Raw genomic sequence first — 13819 nt, forward strand, 5'->3', positions numbered from 1 at the left:
CCCAATAGGGGCAGTGCAGGAGGCAGCTGATCAATGATTCTCTCTCATCATTGATGTTTCTATCTCTTTCTCCCTCTCCCTTCCTCTCCCTGAAATCAATAAAAATATATTTTAAATTTTAATTATTATTACTACTTGAACTAGCACAAATAATTGAAGCAAAGAAGCCACAGGATGCTCCTGATGTGGACTTATCAAAGTTATTCTTATTCTTCAGTTCCCTCTGAGTACGGACAAGATTGGTCACAGGTCTGGGGTGAGGCTAAGCTTCTGGAGGGGAGTGATGAGGTGGAAGAGAGCTGCAGAGGAGAGGAGCCAATTCTTGCAAGTGCTGTTGGGAGAGTGGCATTTTCTTTTGTGGCAAATGGTCGCACAGTCATTGTGCTCTATGGCCCATCCAGAATCTCTGGCCTGGGGCCTGTGTTAGAGATGTGAGTGTGGGAGAGAAGAGTCTGGAAGGCCCTCTGCCATCCAGAAGACTCTGTGAGAGGCTGCTCCTCGAGACATCCAGGGTGTGCCATGGCTAAGAGATAGATCATCCACCTATGGCCTCATGCTGACTCTCTTGCTGGGCCTGCAGGTTCCTGGAGTGAAGATGGAGTTTGAGGCATTAAAGCGCATACTCGGTTTCACAAGTCATGCCATCCTGTATCCCCCCGATTACACATTACAGACAAAGCAGGGCTTTTAAAAAGAGCTCTTTGCAATAATGGCTACTAATAATGGCTGCTGTTGTTGGAAAGTTTAATCACATGCCAAGGCACTGTCTACGTACCTGAGTGCCACTTACTGATGACCTACTCCATTTAGTCCTCCTAACAACGCTGTGGGGGGGTCCTGTTCTCCTTCCCATTCTGCAGATGAAGAAACAGACCACAGTGGGGGGAGGGGGACACCGGGGGAGGGGGTCAAGTAATTTGTTAAGATCAAATGGCCAGCAAATACAAATAGAGCCAGAATTCCAGCTCAAGTAATTCATTATTTGAGCCTGAGCTTTTAATGAGAAGAAACAAAACATGCTTTGGAGTTGCCATAGGAAAGGAAACACTGCATTTTGACAGAAGTGAAATATGGGCTGTTTGCTCCCTTCCTTGGTGAGCTGACACCTACTTGAAACATTTGTCCCCCTACCGTGGGCAGCATCTGTTTTGGTCCTCCAAGGACACTGATTCACTCTGTGGAGACTCTCTCTGGGAGAGGCCAAAGTTTCTTATAGCTTCTGGGATCACAAAACCCTTTTCAACAAGATCCCTCAGGCCCAGGCCCCTAAAAACTATGTAATAAATTTACCATCAAAACAATCTCACTTGGTCCCTCTGAGACCATTATGCTACAAACAAAGGTAACATGATATTCCAATAAACATTTCTCTTGTGAAGTCATTAAGGTTTTCCCCCTACACTAAAGTGTATTCTTCAAATTTAATATAATTTCATAGTTCCCCTACATCATTCATGGGTATATATCCAACATTCCAGTGTTCTACATCCTGTCATTTGAATAAGAATAATTATTAAAGTTTAGGCTGAGTGTAAAATGCAAAAGCATTTTATTGTTTTTATTATTTAAAAATGTCATAATGAAATATTTTAAAACGTTATAGCAATTATCTTTTCATTGCACAAACCTGCATTGTCAACTATGCCACATTAAAATGTTAAATCACTATTTTCATATCAAATTACACACACACACACACAGACAGACATGGTTAAAATTCATCTTTTGTGCATGTATTTCTCTTCAACATTCTAGTACATGTGCTCTGTGATGGTTGAGAGGCACTGCACTGCACAGGAAACACCACAAATTTTGGAGGTCCCAGGGTTGAAATAGCGGAGGTCTAGGAAATGTGGGTTTCTTTATTATTTTTAAAAATTGATATAATTCGCTGTTTTCTGGTTCCCATACTCAAGCAGGACATCAGTGGGAAGCGAGCAAAACCCTAGCAACTGGCCTTACAAAAATGAAATGGTTCAGGGAAGCCATTCTGGAGGCTGCATGCTTTGGGCATCAACGTTGCGGCCTCTCTAGTCCTGCTGGGCCAGCCGCACTGGGCTCTCACTGCCAGCGGTAACAGTAGAACATTCAGGCAGCTCTTGTTGCCCTAGGACAAGTGCTAATGAGGAAGCAGCAAGGAGATGAGAGATACTACATTCAGGCTCTTGCCTTTCAACGACTTCTGCATGGTTCTCACAATATTATCTATAAAACTAAGCTGCATGTTTGATCACACTGAATATAATCATTACACAGAGGACTTTGACCTGTAACTTTGTCCCGGGAGGTGATTAAAAAACAAAAAAAAAGTACATTTTTAATAGATTTCATGAGGAGCTAATTATATATGACTCTAGTTGCTTATGGGACTCTATCAGACGAGGTCCACACTGGGTCATTAACTCACTTTTGAGCCCTTGAAATCACATGATCTACTTGTCTATGCAGTTTTAAAAAAACAGGCTTGTTATTGTCAAAACTGCAAATTATCTGAATGGTACCAATAGGTTATGGTATAAACCAATTGCACTGCTAATGGGGATTTCTGTCAGAAACTAGCTATCTTATGGGTGGCTAGTAAATACTTGACTACTTGAGTTATACTGGTGTTATTTACATTAATACATCAAATCAGCCTTAAGAGAGGCTATGAGTTAAAAGCGTATAACCTAAAAGAAATTTAAGATTGTCTTATAGTGAAGAAGTGACTCCTTTTACCTCCCCCTCCCCTTCTTCATCCCCCATCACATTAACATTTTTGTTTAGTTCCTAGGTATCCTCGGTTTGATTCCTCAGGAAACAGACAGAAATGAAGATATGTATGCAGGCATTTTTATCAGGGTGTGCTTTGGAAAACAGCACTATTAAGTGGGTAAGGAAAGCAGGATTGGGCAGAAGGAGAAGTTGTACCGTGATGCACTTGCAAGGCCTCAGGCAATCCCACCCGGAGTCTGAATGTGGATGGCCTGTCACAGGTGTCCCCAAATTGAGGCAAGGGACCTAGGACGGGGTACCCTTTATCAGCCAGTCATTGGATATGGGCTACCCTGGGGAAAGAAATGTAACTTTGGGCAAGACAATTCCTTTAACTAAGAGAAGTTCCTGGAGCGGGACTCAGCTATGAGCCATCAACAGGGAACATCCTACTAGCTGACAGAGTAAGTGTGAGTGGAACATCCCTGCGCCCACTGTCCAGGGTAATATCACAAATTCACCATGTGGGAACTAAACTCAGCCTCCTCCTAACAAGTTAAATTTCCTTCTGGCTTTCCTCTCTTTGTTATCAGCTTCACCATTTTCCTTACCCAAGGTAGTAGATAGAAATCTGAAGAGTTCTAAAAATTGCCTTGGGCAATTTTTAACAGTCTGTCACATTTAATTTCCAGCATATTTATCCTTTTAAACAATTTTAAATAATTCACTACAAAGTGAAATCTGGCATAAGTCCTATCTGTCTTTTACTCCCTGAATTACTGAAGAAGCCAAAACAACAGATTTCTAGGCAGTTTCTAGGGCCTAGTTTTGTGACTGGTGATAAAACGAAGGAATGGGGAAGTGGCTGTCTCTTTTTCCTATTTTAGAGAAGAAAGCTTGAGTCCTTGGTTGAGCAAATAAATACTCAACTATTCTCTGGAAGTCCAACTCTGTTTATAAGAATGCAGATGAATGAACTTGAGAAAGAATGCTGTTATTTTATATTTAAAAATTTTAGTGAGCTAAATGTTTCCAGAGATTTAGATTATTTTAAAAAACCTAGCTAGTAATTGTGGTACGACCTCCCCTTCCACTAATATAACTACGCTGTCAAAGTCCTAGCTGCCACTCCAAACCCTGTCCTCGAAGTACTTGCAGGGAAACACAGGGGATATTAAATTATTGTATAATTAAATTAAATTATCACTTTTCAATCCCATCAATAAGGCTAAAATGGCACTTCTGTTATGAATCCTTGCTTGCAAATCCTTTTACTCTGGGATGAGAATTCCTGGCAGAAGCAGTTTTGGCTTAAAGGTGAAGTTGTGGATTAGATGATTATACAAGGGTTCTTGCACCCAGAGGATTCTAAGGACAAAAATTAAAGTGCATTTGTTTTTTAGGATTTATAATCATTGGTTGATGAATAATTTTACTTCCCCAAAACATAGGTCTATATTATATATATTAATGACTTCACAGTCTATATATAAAGCTTTTTGAAATCTTAAAACCACTTTTTTTTGGTTGAATAGTAAGAGGGATATTTTAATGTTAGGAACTTTTAGATTTGCAAAGTATCTACTTCTGAATGAATGGGCCAGAAACCAGTACTAATGGTCTAAAGCAAAATCAGTGGGGGGCACCAGATTTTGTTCTCTCCTCCATACCTATTGCATACCCAGGATTTACAAGATGCCATAATGATGTTCACCATGCAAAGAAAACATGACCTTAGATTTCTAATAATATAAAAAGGAAATCAGAGCAGAAAAACAGTTGAAGCTCAGTTTCCTCTTTAAGTCCATGAGGTTTCTTAAGCAAATCCCATTGGTGCATGGAGGAGACAGTGTTCCTCCAAGAACCAGCCCTAACGTCTCTAGGGCTATAAGGAGCTTCTGCACCTGACACAAGAAGCTCCCCCAAGTACACTTTAGATGTATGTGTTTATGTCTGCACGGGAAAGTGCACATTCTCATTGCAGGAATGCCTTGCCATGATATGCCACAGGAGCGAACCTTACGGATGGTTTCATTTGCCCTCCCCTTTCCCTTCATACTCTCTCTGGGTTCGATCTGGATGACCCAAGTGGCAATGGGTGAATGCATGGTGGCAAGTGTATGGTGGCACCACATTGTGGGCACAGAGGGGCTTGCTGGAAGACATGTGATGATAATAGGCCAACATCCTTGGACCCAACGGTCTTCACTCAGGAATGCTCTGGAGAAACCATCTAAACAAGGGGGCTGTTGAAAGGATGGATTAAAGCAGAAATTCTCAAATGTTAGCCTGAAGGGTGTGTTAAAACACAGATCTCTGAGTCCCTCCCCAGAGTTTCTGATTCAGCACATTTGGGGGGAAGTCTGAAAATTTGCATTTCTAACACATTCCCAGATAATGCTGATGCTGCTGGTTTAGGGAATTGCACATTGAGAAACCATGGTGGAAAGAAAAGAGAGCCCACACCATCTCCTTATGAAGGTCTTCAAATTCATTCAAGTTGCTGGGCCCAGCAGTGAGGATGAGGATGACTACCAGGTAGAGGTGAGTGAATGTCTTCAGGGGAATGATTCCAATGTCCTGAGATGAGCCAACCATCTGAGATGGGAGCCGAGTGTGGAACACATCTGTACAGGGACCTTGGGAAATTAGACAAAGAAATTCTATATGCTCTTCTGATTTTTTTGTAAAAGGTATAGTAAAGTTGTATAGATACACCTCTTCTCATAAATGCAGCTTATTTTGTCTGCACAAAATATTGTTTCTTTGTGGATCATGCATTTTTGGCGAGTTTAGAACCCGATCATTATGCTCCTAGGCCATAGGAGCACACTGTGTGACCTTATTTCCTTAACAAATATCCCTTTGGCACATGACCAAAGCCTAGCCAATCAGAGTTCTTCCTGAGAAATTTGTATGTTTTACTGGTAGGGAAAGTTCTCAATTATTTCTGGTCACAAAGCTAGAAGAATGGGTTCAAGGACTGCTGTGAGCCATATCCTGTGTGCAAGATAATGGAAAAAAGACAAAGCTGAAGAGAAGGAGCAGAAGAGAACCATGTCAGCAATGTTTCTGCTTTTAGTCACAAAGGGCTCCAAGTTATTTGGGTTTGCAACAATTTGTTCAGTTCTGCGTTCTCTAGCAGTAGAGTTCTAACTTCCATTTCTTGCCCATCTCCCTGCCCCACTACATTTGTTTTTGCTGTTTTGTTTTTGCTTAATGTGGATTTAGTTGTGTTTCTGTCCCTTGCAAAGGAAATCATCTTGACTAGTATCCTTCTTATAATCAATCTATCAGGGACAAGGGTGGGAAAAACAAGCAACCAAAGGGTGTTGGTGGTGTGATGCTCATATGTACTGCCAAGCTCTTGGTAGCTGCAAGGAACAGAGAGCATCACTCAGGTCTTCCTATGAAAAGGTGCAAGGACACATATGTGGAGACTGAAAGCCACCAGCAAGCTGAGACAGGTTTAGGAACAGCTACTCCCTGGGTCTCTCTCCTGGCCTCTCCTCAGTACCATCTCTGCTCCTCAGAATGTCTAGTCCATCCTCCATTTACTCCTATCTGATCAATACTTCCCCGATTTTCTAGTCCAAATACTGCTGTTCTTACTGTGCAGAGTCCTTTGTTCCCAGCCACTTGTGGTCACTCTTTGGATGAGGTACCACCTCTAGTCCTATCAGGGTTCCCCCTGGACAACAATAACAAGAGCTGGGGAATCTGGGATGAGGCAGACACGCCATTGTGTTCAATGTAAGATGTGTTCCAGAATACCAGGAATGAAAATTCATAGTATGAAACATCAAACAAGTATTCAATAAAAACATTTGCTCCAGAAATCTGAAAGTGCATCAGGGACGTAGAGGAGATGCAGGTTAAGGACCTGCTGTAGTAGTTACCTAGAAAGTCAGGGCGACCAGGTGAATACTTTTCGTCTCGGAAGCTTGAGGCTTCTCACAGCCCCAGCAAAGCCATTGACTGCACACTTGGCTTGACTTCTATGTGACAGGATGGAGGAAACAGTCCCACTAAAAGGGGGTCCTAAGAATTAACCTTGGGCAAGTTTACTAGCTTCTGAAACCTCCCTTTCCTTATCTAAAGATGTGACATTATCTGCTTTCATAGGGTTGTTGTGAAGAGCAAATAAGACAATGCCTGTGAAACTGTTAGCCTAGCTCCAGGCACAGATAAAGTGTTCATTGGATGCTAGTTATCATTGCTATAGCATCATCATCATCATCATCATCATCATCATCATCATTACCACCATCATTTTCATTTGATACTTTCAAGGTGAGTAAATGCAATGTGACTCCAGGGATACATTTGTGAACAAAGCTTATCTCTCTACCTGTTTGCTGATACTAGTCATTTTTCTAGCAAACATCTTTCATTTACAAATGAAATTAAAATCCAAATATATTTAAAAGGTACCACTACATGTCCAAAGTGAACACTACTTTATACAGTTTAGAAGGTTTTTTAAAAAGGAAGAGGGGAGGGAGGGAGGAAGTAAAGGAGGGAGGGATGGCAGGGAGAAAGGAAGGAGAAAAGAAAATCACTTGTCATAGGGCTTTTCCACTTGTAAGATTTTATACTTCATTATAAAAGAGATTCCTATGGTTAAAGAAGGTCTCAGTACAACAAAAACAAACAAAAAAGATACCAAAAAATCATTTCATTCTGTAATACAGAATATCTGGGTATATTTACCTGTGTGAAATCATTCAATTGGTCCAACATGACCCTAGCATCATCAATAGGTCACTTGAAAAAGATAAGAAAAGGTTGGGAGAGTGTGGCTTAAATATAATCTACAATTTTAAAATTTAATTTTACATATCACCATGCTGTTCCATTATATATGCAGAAAATGAAAAATAGTATTCTTTAGCCTTGAAAAAAATTAATCCATGTTTCTTGGCATGGACAACTAATGTTATATTTAAAATATACATATATAATGTGAGACCCATTATCTAATACAAATCATGAAATCTAGCTTGTTCAGTTTGTCACTTATAATAACTGGAAGTTGATCAAAGAAAACTGCTTTCAATTTTAATATATTGTTACCATTTTTATGGATAAAATTTAAAATGTATGATAAAAATCCAATATACAATAATTGAAACATACAGTCTGACCTCGCATTGCTCTGATAAATCTGTTCATTTCTGGCCATTTTCAGTGTTGCTATAGTGAACAGTGTTGACAACTGGATGAAAAAAAGCTTATAAATGGAATTCTGATCATAGATAAAACTGAACATAAACTATCTCCCAGCATTTCTGCATGTTGGGAGGCCCAGTTTGTGCCACAGATGGCCATCTCCCAATAATACATAAAACATTTCTTGCTGGAGCTCGGCACACATTGTTGAACGTACAGGTCATTTGAACAGAACAATAATTCAATTCACTTAATAATGACCTCACTGGGAACAAACACAGACACAGGATGATGCTGTTAGAAGAACAAAATCATACCAGAGTTTTAAAAATGAAATTCTTAAAAAGCTGCCATGCTTTCCTGTCAGAATAGCACTTAAATGTATTCAGTGTTTAGCGACCAGGCAGGCTCACTGAGTTAATTTAGTCTCTTGAATTTTATGGCTGTGTCTTTGTGCCATGTTTCTTCAGTTTTCAGGCTGGTGGCTTTCCTGGGAAGGTGAGTGGTGTCCACTGAACCCTCTTTCAGCTTATTGGCGGAGCTCATTGACGAGGAAGCCTTGAGTTCACTGTTTTTTCCCTCTCTAAGAGCTGAGATGGCAGTCAGTGACGAATGACTGTAGAAAGTTTCAGAAGGACACCTGGGAATCATTTAACCAGACCAATAAAATCAGCTATTTATGTAAGTAACAGTTATTACAACCACAACCATCAAGGCCATATTTTTCTAGAATAATTTTTAGGTTTAGGGCCAATTTTATTTCTAGCTCATAAGGCTTAAAATCCAGGATTCTCTGCATTGGCAGAAATGAATGAACTCAGCTAGGAGAAATCAGAAGCTAGAGTGACCTCTTTTGCATCTAGATGCTTGCTAACTAGATAGTTTCATGTTTTGACACCACTTATACACACCCAGAATTCTTAGCCATGCTGTTCATTTCTATATTTTAAAGCTCAGCACAAGTGCAATTGAATTGAGGCACCTTATTGTCATAGTTTTAACAATGTTCTCTTTTGTCATCCACATTATTGTAAAAGCACACTTAATAAACAGCAGAGGTTTTTATGTTTTTGTTTAATACATTTTATTAACCCTTAGGATCCAAATGATAAACTTGTAGAATAGAGGGGTTAAAAAACAAACAAATCAGAAGTCCTAGCCGGTTTTGCTCATTGGATAGAGCATTGGCCTGTGGACTGAAGGGTCCCAGGTTCGATTCCAGTCAAGGGCACATGCCCGGGTTGTGGGTTCAATCCCAGAGGCAGCTGATCAATGATTTTCTCTCATCATTGATGTTTCAATCTCTCTTTCCCTCTCCCTTCCTTTCTGAACTCAATAAAAATATATTTTAAAAAACCAACAACAAAAAAAAACCTCACAGAAGATAAAGATATAATCTATTCAAAGTATCACATAATTTACATTATTTTAATTGTTGAGAAAAGGGGAAAATTTGTGTAGAAATTTTGTCAACAATTGCCTTATAGTTTAATTACTAGTATTTGATTCGTTATTCTTTTTACCCAGTCCATCTATCCTAGAAGGCTTGAAAAAATGAAATCTACTTTCCTACAGAGTAATGCTTTTATGCTTGGAGAACACATTTCTTTATAGGAACTAACCCATTAGCTTATTTCTGTACCTGCCTCATCAATATCAGCTGGAATGCCCTGTAATAGTGGCAATTTATTAACCTCTGCTGCATAAAAGCAGGAGAAAGAATACTCAGGCTATTTTTCCATGAAAATGGTGGTTAGGGGAAGGGGTGTTTTAGGGATATAGTGATATAGGTGAAAACGGAGAGGGAGTTAAAGAAGCAGAGTATATTTCCCACTACACATATATAAGTTTTAAAGGTTGAAGAAGAACCTATAATCCAAACAAGACATCCCCTTTTCCTTCATCTTCCCCTCCTTCCTTTCACTGATACTTCTCCTAGAAGGCATAGCTTTGCCTCTGAAAGAACTCACTGTCTGGAGGAGAGAAAACACACAAGATAAATGAATAAACATAAAAGGCAGCAGGTAATTTAGGGACATGCCAATATCATAGGAGTTCAAAGACATTGAGATCAGGAAACGCTTCTTGAAGGGATTGCAGGGCTTGTGTGCTGACCCTGGTCCTGTAATATGATAGTAGGTTGTATCTCAATTATCTGTGAAGATGAGGGGACATTTCCCTTCCTCTCACTACCCTTGGATGCTACTTCCTCTTCCCATGTCCCAAGGTGTAGGAGATCCTTCTGCAGCCATGACCACCATTTCAGCGGCAACAGCCCAGCTTCTCAGTTCACCAGGAACCTGAGAGCTGGGCAGGGCTTGCAGAGGCTGAGCTGCAAGGTCCGGGTACCTTCTTCTCCAGGGAAAAGGAGGGAGGCGAGGCACAGAAAGCCACACTCTTTCTGGGAAAGGGAGAGCAAGAGCGAGGAAAAGTCCATTGAATGTTGCTAATAATCATAATAGTAACATCTACACAGCACTTACTAGGAGGGGTACTGTTCAAAGTGGTTTACATGGGTTGTTAATCCAGGTGATCCTCATGACAACCTTAGCAGGAAGCACTATTACTATTCCCATTTTACAGATGAGGCACAGAAATGCCAATTAACTTGCCTAAAATCACACAGCTATTTAGGACCTAAGCCCAGACACAGCCAGACTCCTGCACCTCTTCTCTTATGTGCCTCACAAGCCATACTGCACATTAGAATCATTTGTAGAGCTGTTAAACAATATGACACCTGGGCCTCAATCCCAAAAATACAGATTTAATTGATCTGCTGTGGGGCCCCAGGCAGGAGTACTTTTTAAATTTTCCCAGGATTGCTAGCTAGCCGTGCTATTCTACCTTTCACAATCCTGTTACCTCAGTACCTCCGTACCTCTCCTCTCTTGCCTGTTCCTTAGCCTATTCTGCCCTAATCTTAGAATCAGCCATGCTTCTTTTTCCTTCCCAACAAAATGGTCCTTGTGGTAGTTTTAAAATATGTCCACAAATTCTTTGACACTGCTCTCTTCAAAAGGTGGAGCCAAAGTCTCCTCCCCTGGCGTGATGCCTAGATGTAATGACTCTCTTCGAACGAGTGAAATTTGGGGGAAGTGATGGTCTGTGCTTTCCAACATTAGGTCATAAAAGACTTGGCCGCTTCCCCTTTGTCCTGCCTTGTCAGTGGTGGATTGCTTGCTCTGGAGGAATCTAGCTGCTATGTCATAAGAACACTCAAATAGCCCTATAGAGAGGACCTAGGCAAGGAATGTGGACTCCTGCCAACAGCCAAGAAAGAACTGAGGCCCTCCAGCAAATAACCACTGAGTGAGCTCCATCCCAGGTGAATTTCCCAGCCCCAGTCAATCCTCAAAATGACCACAGCCTCAGCTGACATCTCAAATGCCACTTCATGAGAGACCCTGTGAACTGGAGGCATCCTGCTAAGCTGCATCCAGATTCCTGGCCTCAGGAACTGTGAAATGATAAATGTTCATTGTTTGAGGCTGATGGATTGCGGGGTAGTTTGTTATGTAACAATAGATAACTAATACAGCTACCTTCACCCCCACCCCACACCCAGGACCTCCCACATTGACTTGGAGCTGGGAAGTTGCCAGGGCTGCAATAGAACAGTGGTCTGACATCCCAAGGTGGAATTCTGAATGCATTTACCATAGAAACATAGCTCCATGCATATTTATATATATACATATATGTATGTAAGTGGACAGGAAAAGTCTGGAAGAAACACGCCATACTGTTTTTAAAAATATATTTTTATTGATTTCAGAGAGGAAGGGAGAAGGAGAGAGAGATAGAAACATCAATGATGAGAGAGAATCATTGATTAACTGCCTCCTGCATGCCCCCCTCTAGGGATCGAGCTCGCAACTTGGGCATGTGTCCTGATCAGGATTTGAACCGTGAACGCCTAGTTCATAGGTCAATGCTCAACCACTGAGCCATGCTGGCTGGGCATGCCATACTATTAATAGTGGTTGAGCCAGAACTAGAAGAGGGATTGGGATCTGGGTGGGGGAGGAAGCCAAGGAGAATCTTCCTTCCTACTGTTGTTTGGATATTTCACACTGAGAATGTATCTATATGCATAACCTGGGTAATTAAATATGTTTTTTCCTACATATAAGTGAGGAAAGTAAAAGAAAGAAATATAGTCTCACCTGTCCTGGCCTGTGTAGCTTAGTTGGTTGTCATCCTGTGCATAGAAGGGTCACCAGTTTGATTCCTGGTGGGGGCACATACCCAGGTTGTGGGTTCAGTTCCCAGTCTGGATGCATATGGGAGGCAAATGATCTATGTTTCTCTCTCACACTTCTCTCTCTCTCTCTCTCTCTCTCTCTCTCTCTCTCTCTCTCTCTCTCTCTCTCTCTCTCTCCTTTACCTCCTTCTCTTCTCTCTTTCTAAAATCAATAAAATAATTGAAAAAATAGAAGAGGAAATATAATCATATCTGAGTCTGGGTTCTATAGGAAGTTAAATATTAGGAATATAGTTCTACAAGTGTATATGAATACAATAGTATTTTGTAGACTGTTCTGATGGCCTTAACAGCAAGTAGAACACTAAATTGTATGCACTATGGTGATGAAGAATTAAATAAAAACCCTCACATGTGTTTGATTCCTGGCTCTGACACTTAACAGCTTGGCAAGCCATGCAATTATTCTAAGCCTGTTTCCTCATCTGTAAAATCAGGATAATGATATGAGAGTCAAAGAAGCTAAATATATAAGGGGCCTCAGACAGTGAATGAGGAAGCACTCATTAAATGATAGTTATCATCCTTTGGAAAAAGGTCCTCAGTTCCAAACATATACATTTTCTGATTATTACATGTAAATAAATTATAATAATTCATGAGGGCCCCATGAATTATATATTTTTGTTGATTCACCTTTTTGGGGAAACTCAACAGGTCATGACACAAAGTAGACTTTCAAGACACATTTGCTGCATGAATATTGCAAATTTCATAGTGGTCAAATATTTGTTTTCTACTTAAATGATAAAGACCCAAGCAAACCATATTCCACTGTTACAAGGAAGAAACTGCAGACACTTGGAGATGAGCATATAACCCCAAAGAGTTCAAACAATGCTAGATCTGTATTCCACTGGACATTAGCCCCAAAGAGAGTTGGACTATGCCACCCTGTATACATAAATTGAGTTCACACACAGGGTGCCGATGGGCCCCAGAATGTCAACAAAGGTTTTTGTGTTTTTTTTTTAACCAACACAATGTTCTTGAAAAACATTTGAATTTGTTGGCCACATTTAAACTTGGCAAATACAATTTCAGACTGCTTTTAAAAACACACAGACATATCTGGCTATCTTGGGTCAGTTGGCTAAGACTGAATCATATATTCCTCCTTTGTGAGGATAAGGGTCTCCAAGAGGCCATAATTCCCACTTGGGCTGACCTGAATTACTCATTAGAGTTACTTGCTTTCCCCAGTAGGCACTGAGTTGGCACCTCAGAAACTCTGGATGTTTGCTACGGGACAATAAGAGTGTTATTGGGATAGGATGATCACATGTTTCCATAATTATAAAAACTGCCTAAGTATGCCTGCAATGTAGAGGTCCAGAAATGGAGGCCCTCTCTCTGTTTACTTTTCTACAAACTGAAGATCAAGAGTGTGGAGCTCTCTAATATGTTTCTATGAGTAAATGAAGAGCGGCTATTTATAATCTACCACACTTCTAAAAAGAGCTAATATTTATCAGATCTCCAATGCTCTAAAGTTGCATGTCATCATAGTTGATCTATTTGTGTCATCTTTTCCATTTGACTAAGTAGGCTGGGATTCTTTCCTTCTACACATGCTCAAATTCTACAAATGGAAGAAAAAGCTAAACTATGACCCTTGTCTTTGATATATAGAGAGTGATACTTATCAACTTTGGTGATATTGAGTTTATTTTTAATATCACGGAG

General features: G+C 40.4%; 1 long non-coding RNA gene across 1 annotated transcript in view; it reads left to right on the forward strand.

Moving 5' to 3' along the window:
- Window positions 1-5146: 5146 nt before the first annotated feature.
- Window positions 5147-13819, forward strand: part of LOC118656745 — a 67275-nt gene continuing 58602 nt past the window's right edge. The window contains exon 1 of the long non-coding RNA XR_004967679.1: window positions 5147-5238. This is a non-coding gene — a long non-coding RNA (uncharacterized LOC118656745). The remainder of the gene's footprint in view (window positions 5239-13819) is intronic.

The sequence above is a fragment of the Myotis myotis genome, unplaced genomic scaffold (assembly GCF_014108235.1).
Source record: "Myotis myotis isolate mMyoMyo1 unplaced genomic scaffold, mMyoMyo1.p scaffold_m19_p_5, whole genome shotgun sequence".
Classification (NCBI taxonomy): domain Eukaryota; kingdom Metazoa; phylum Chordata; class Mammalia; order Chiroptera; family Vespertilionidae; genus Myotis; species Myotis myotis.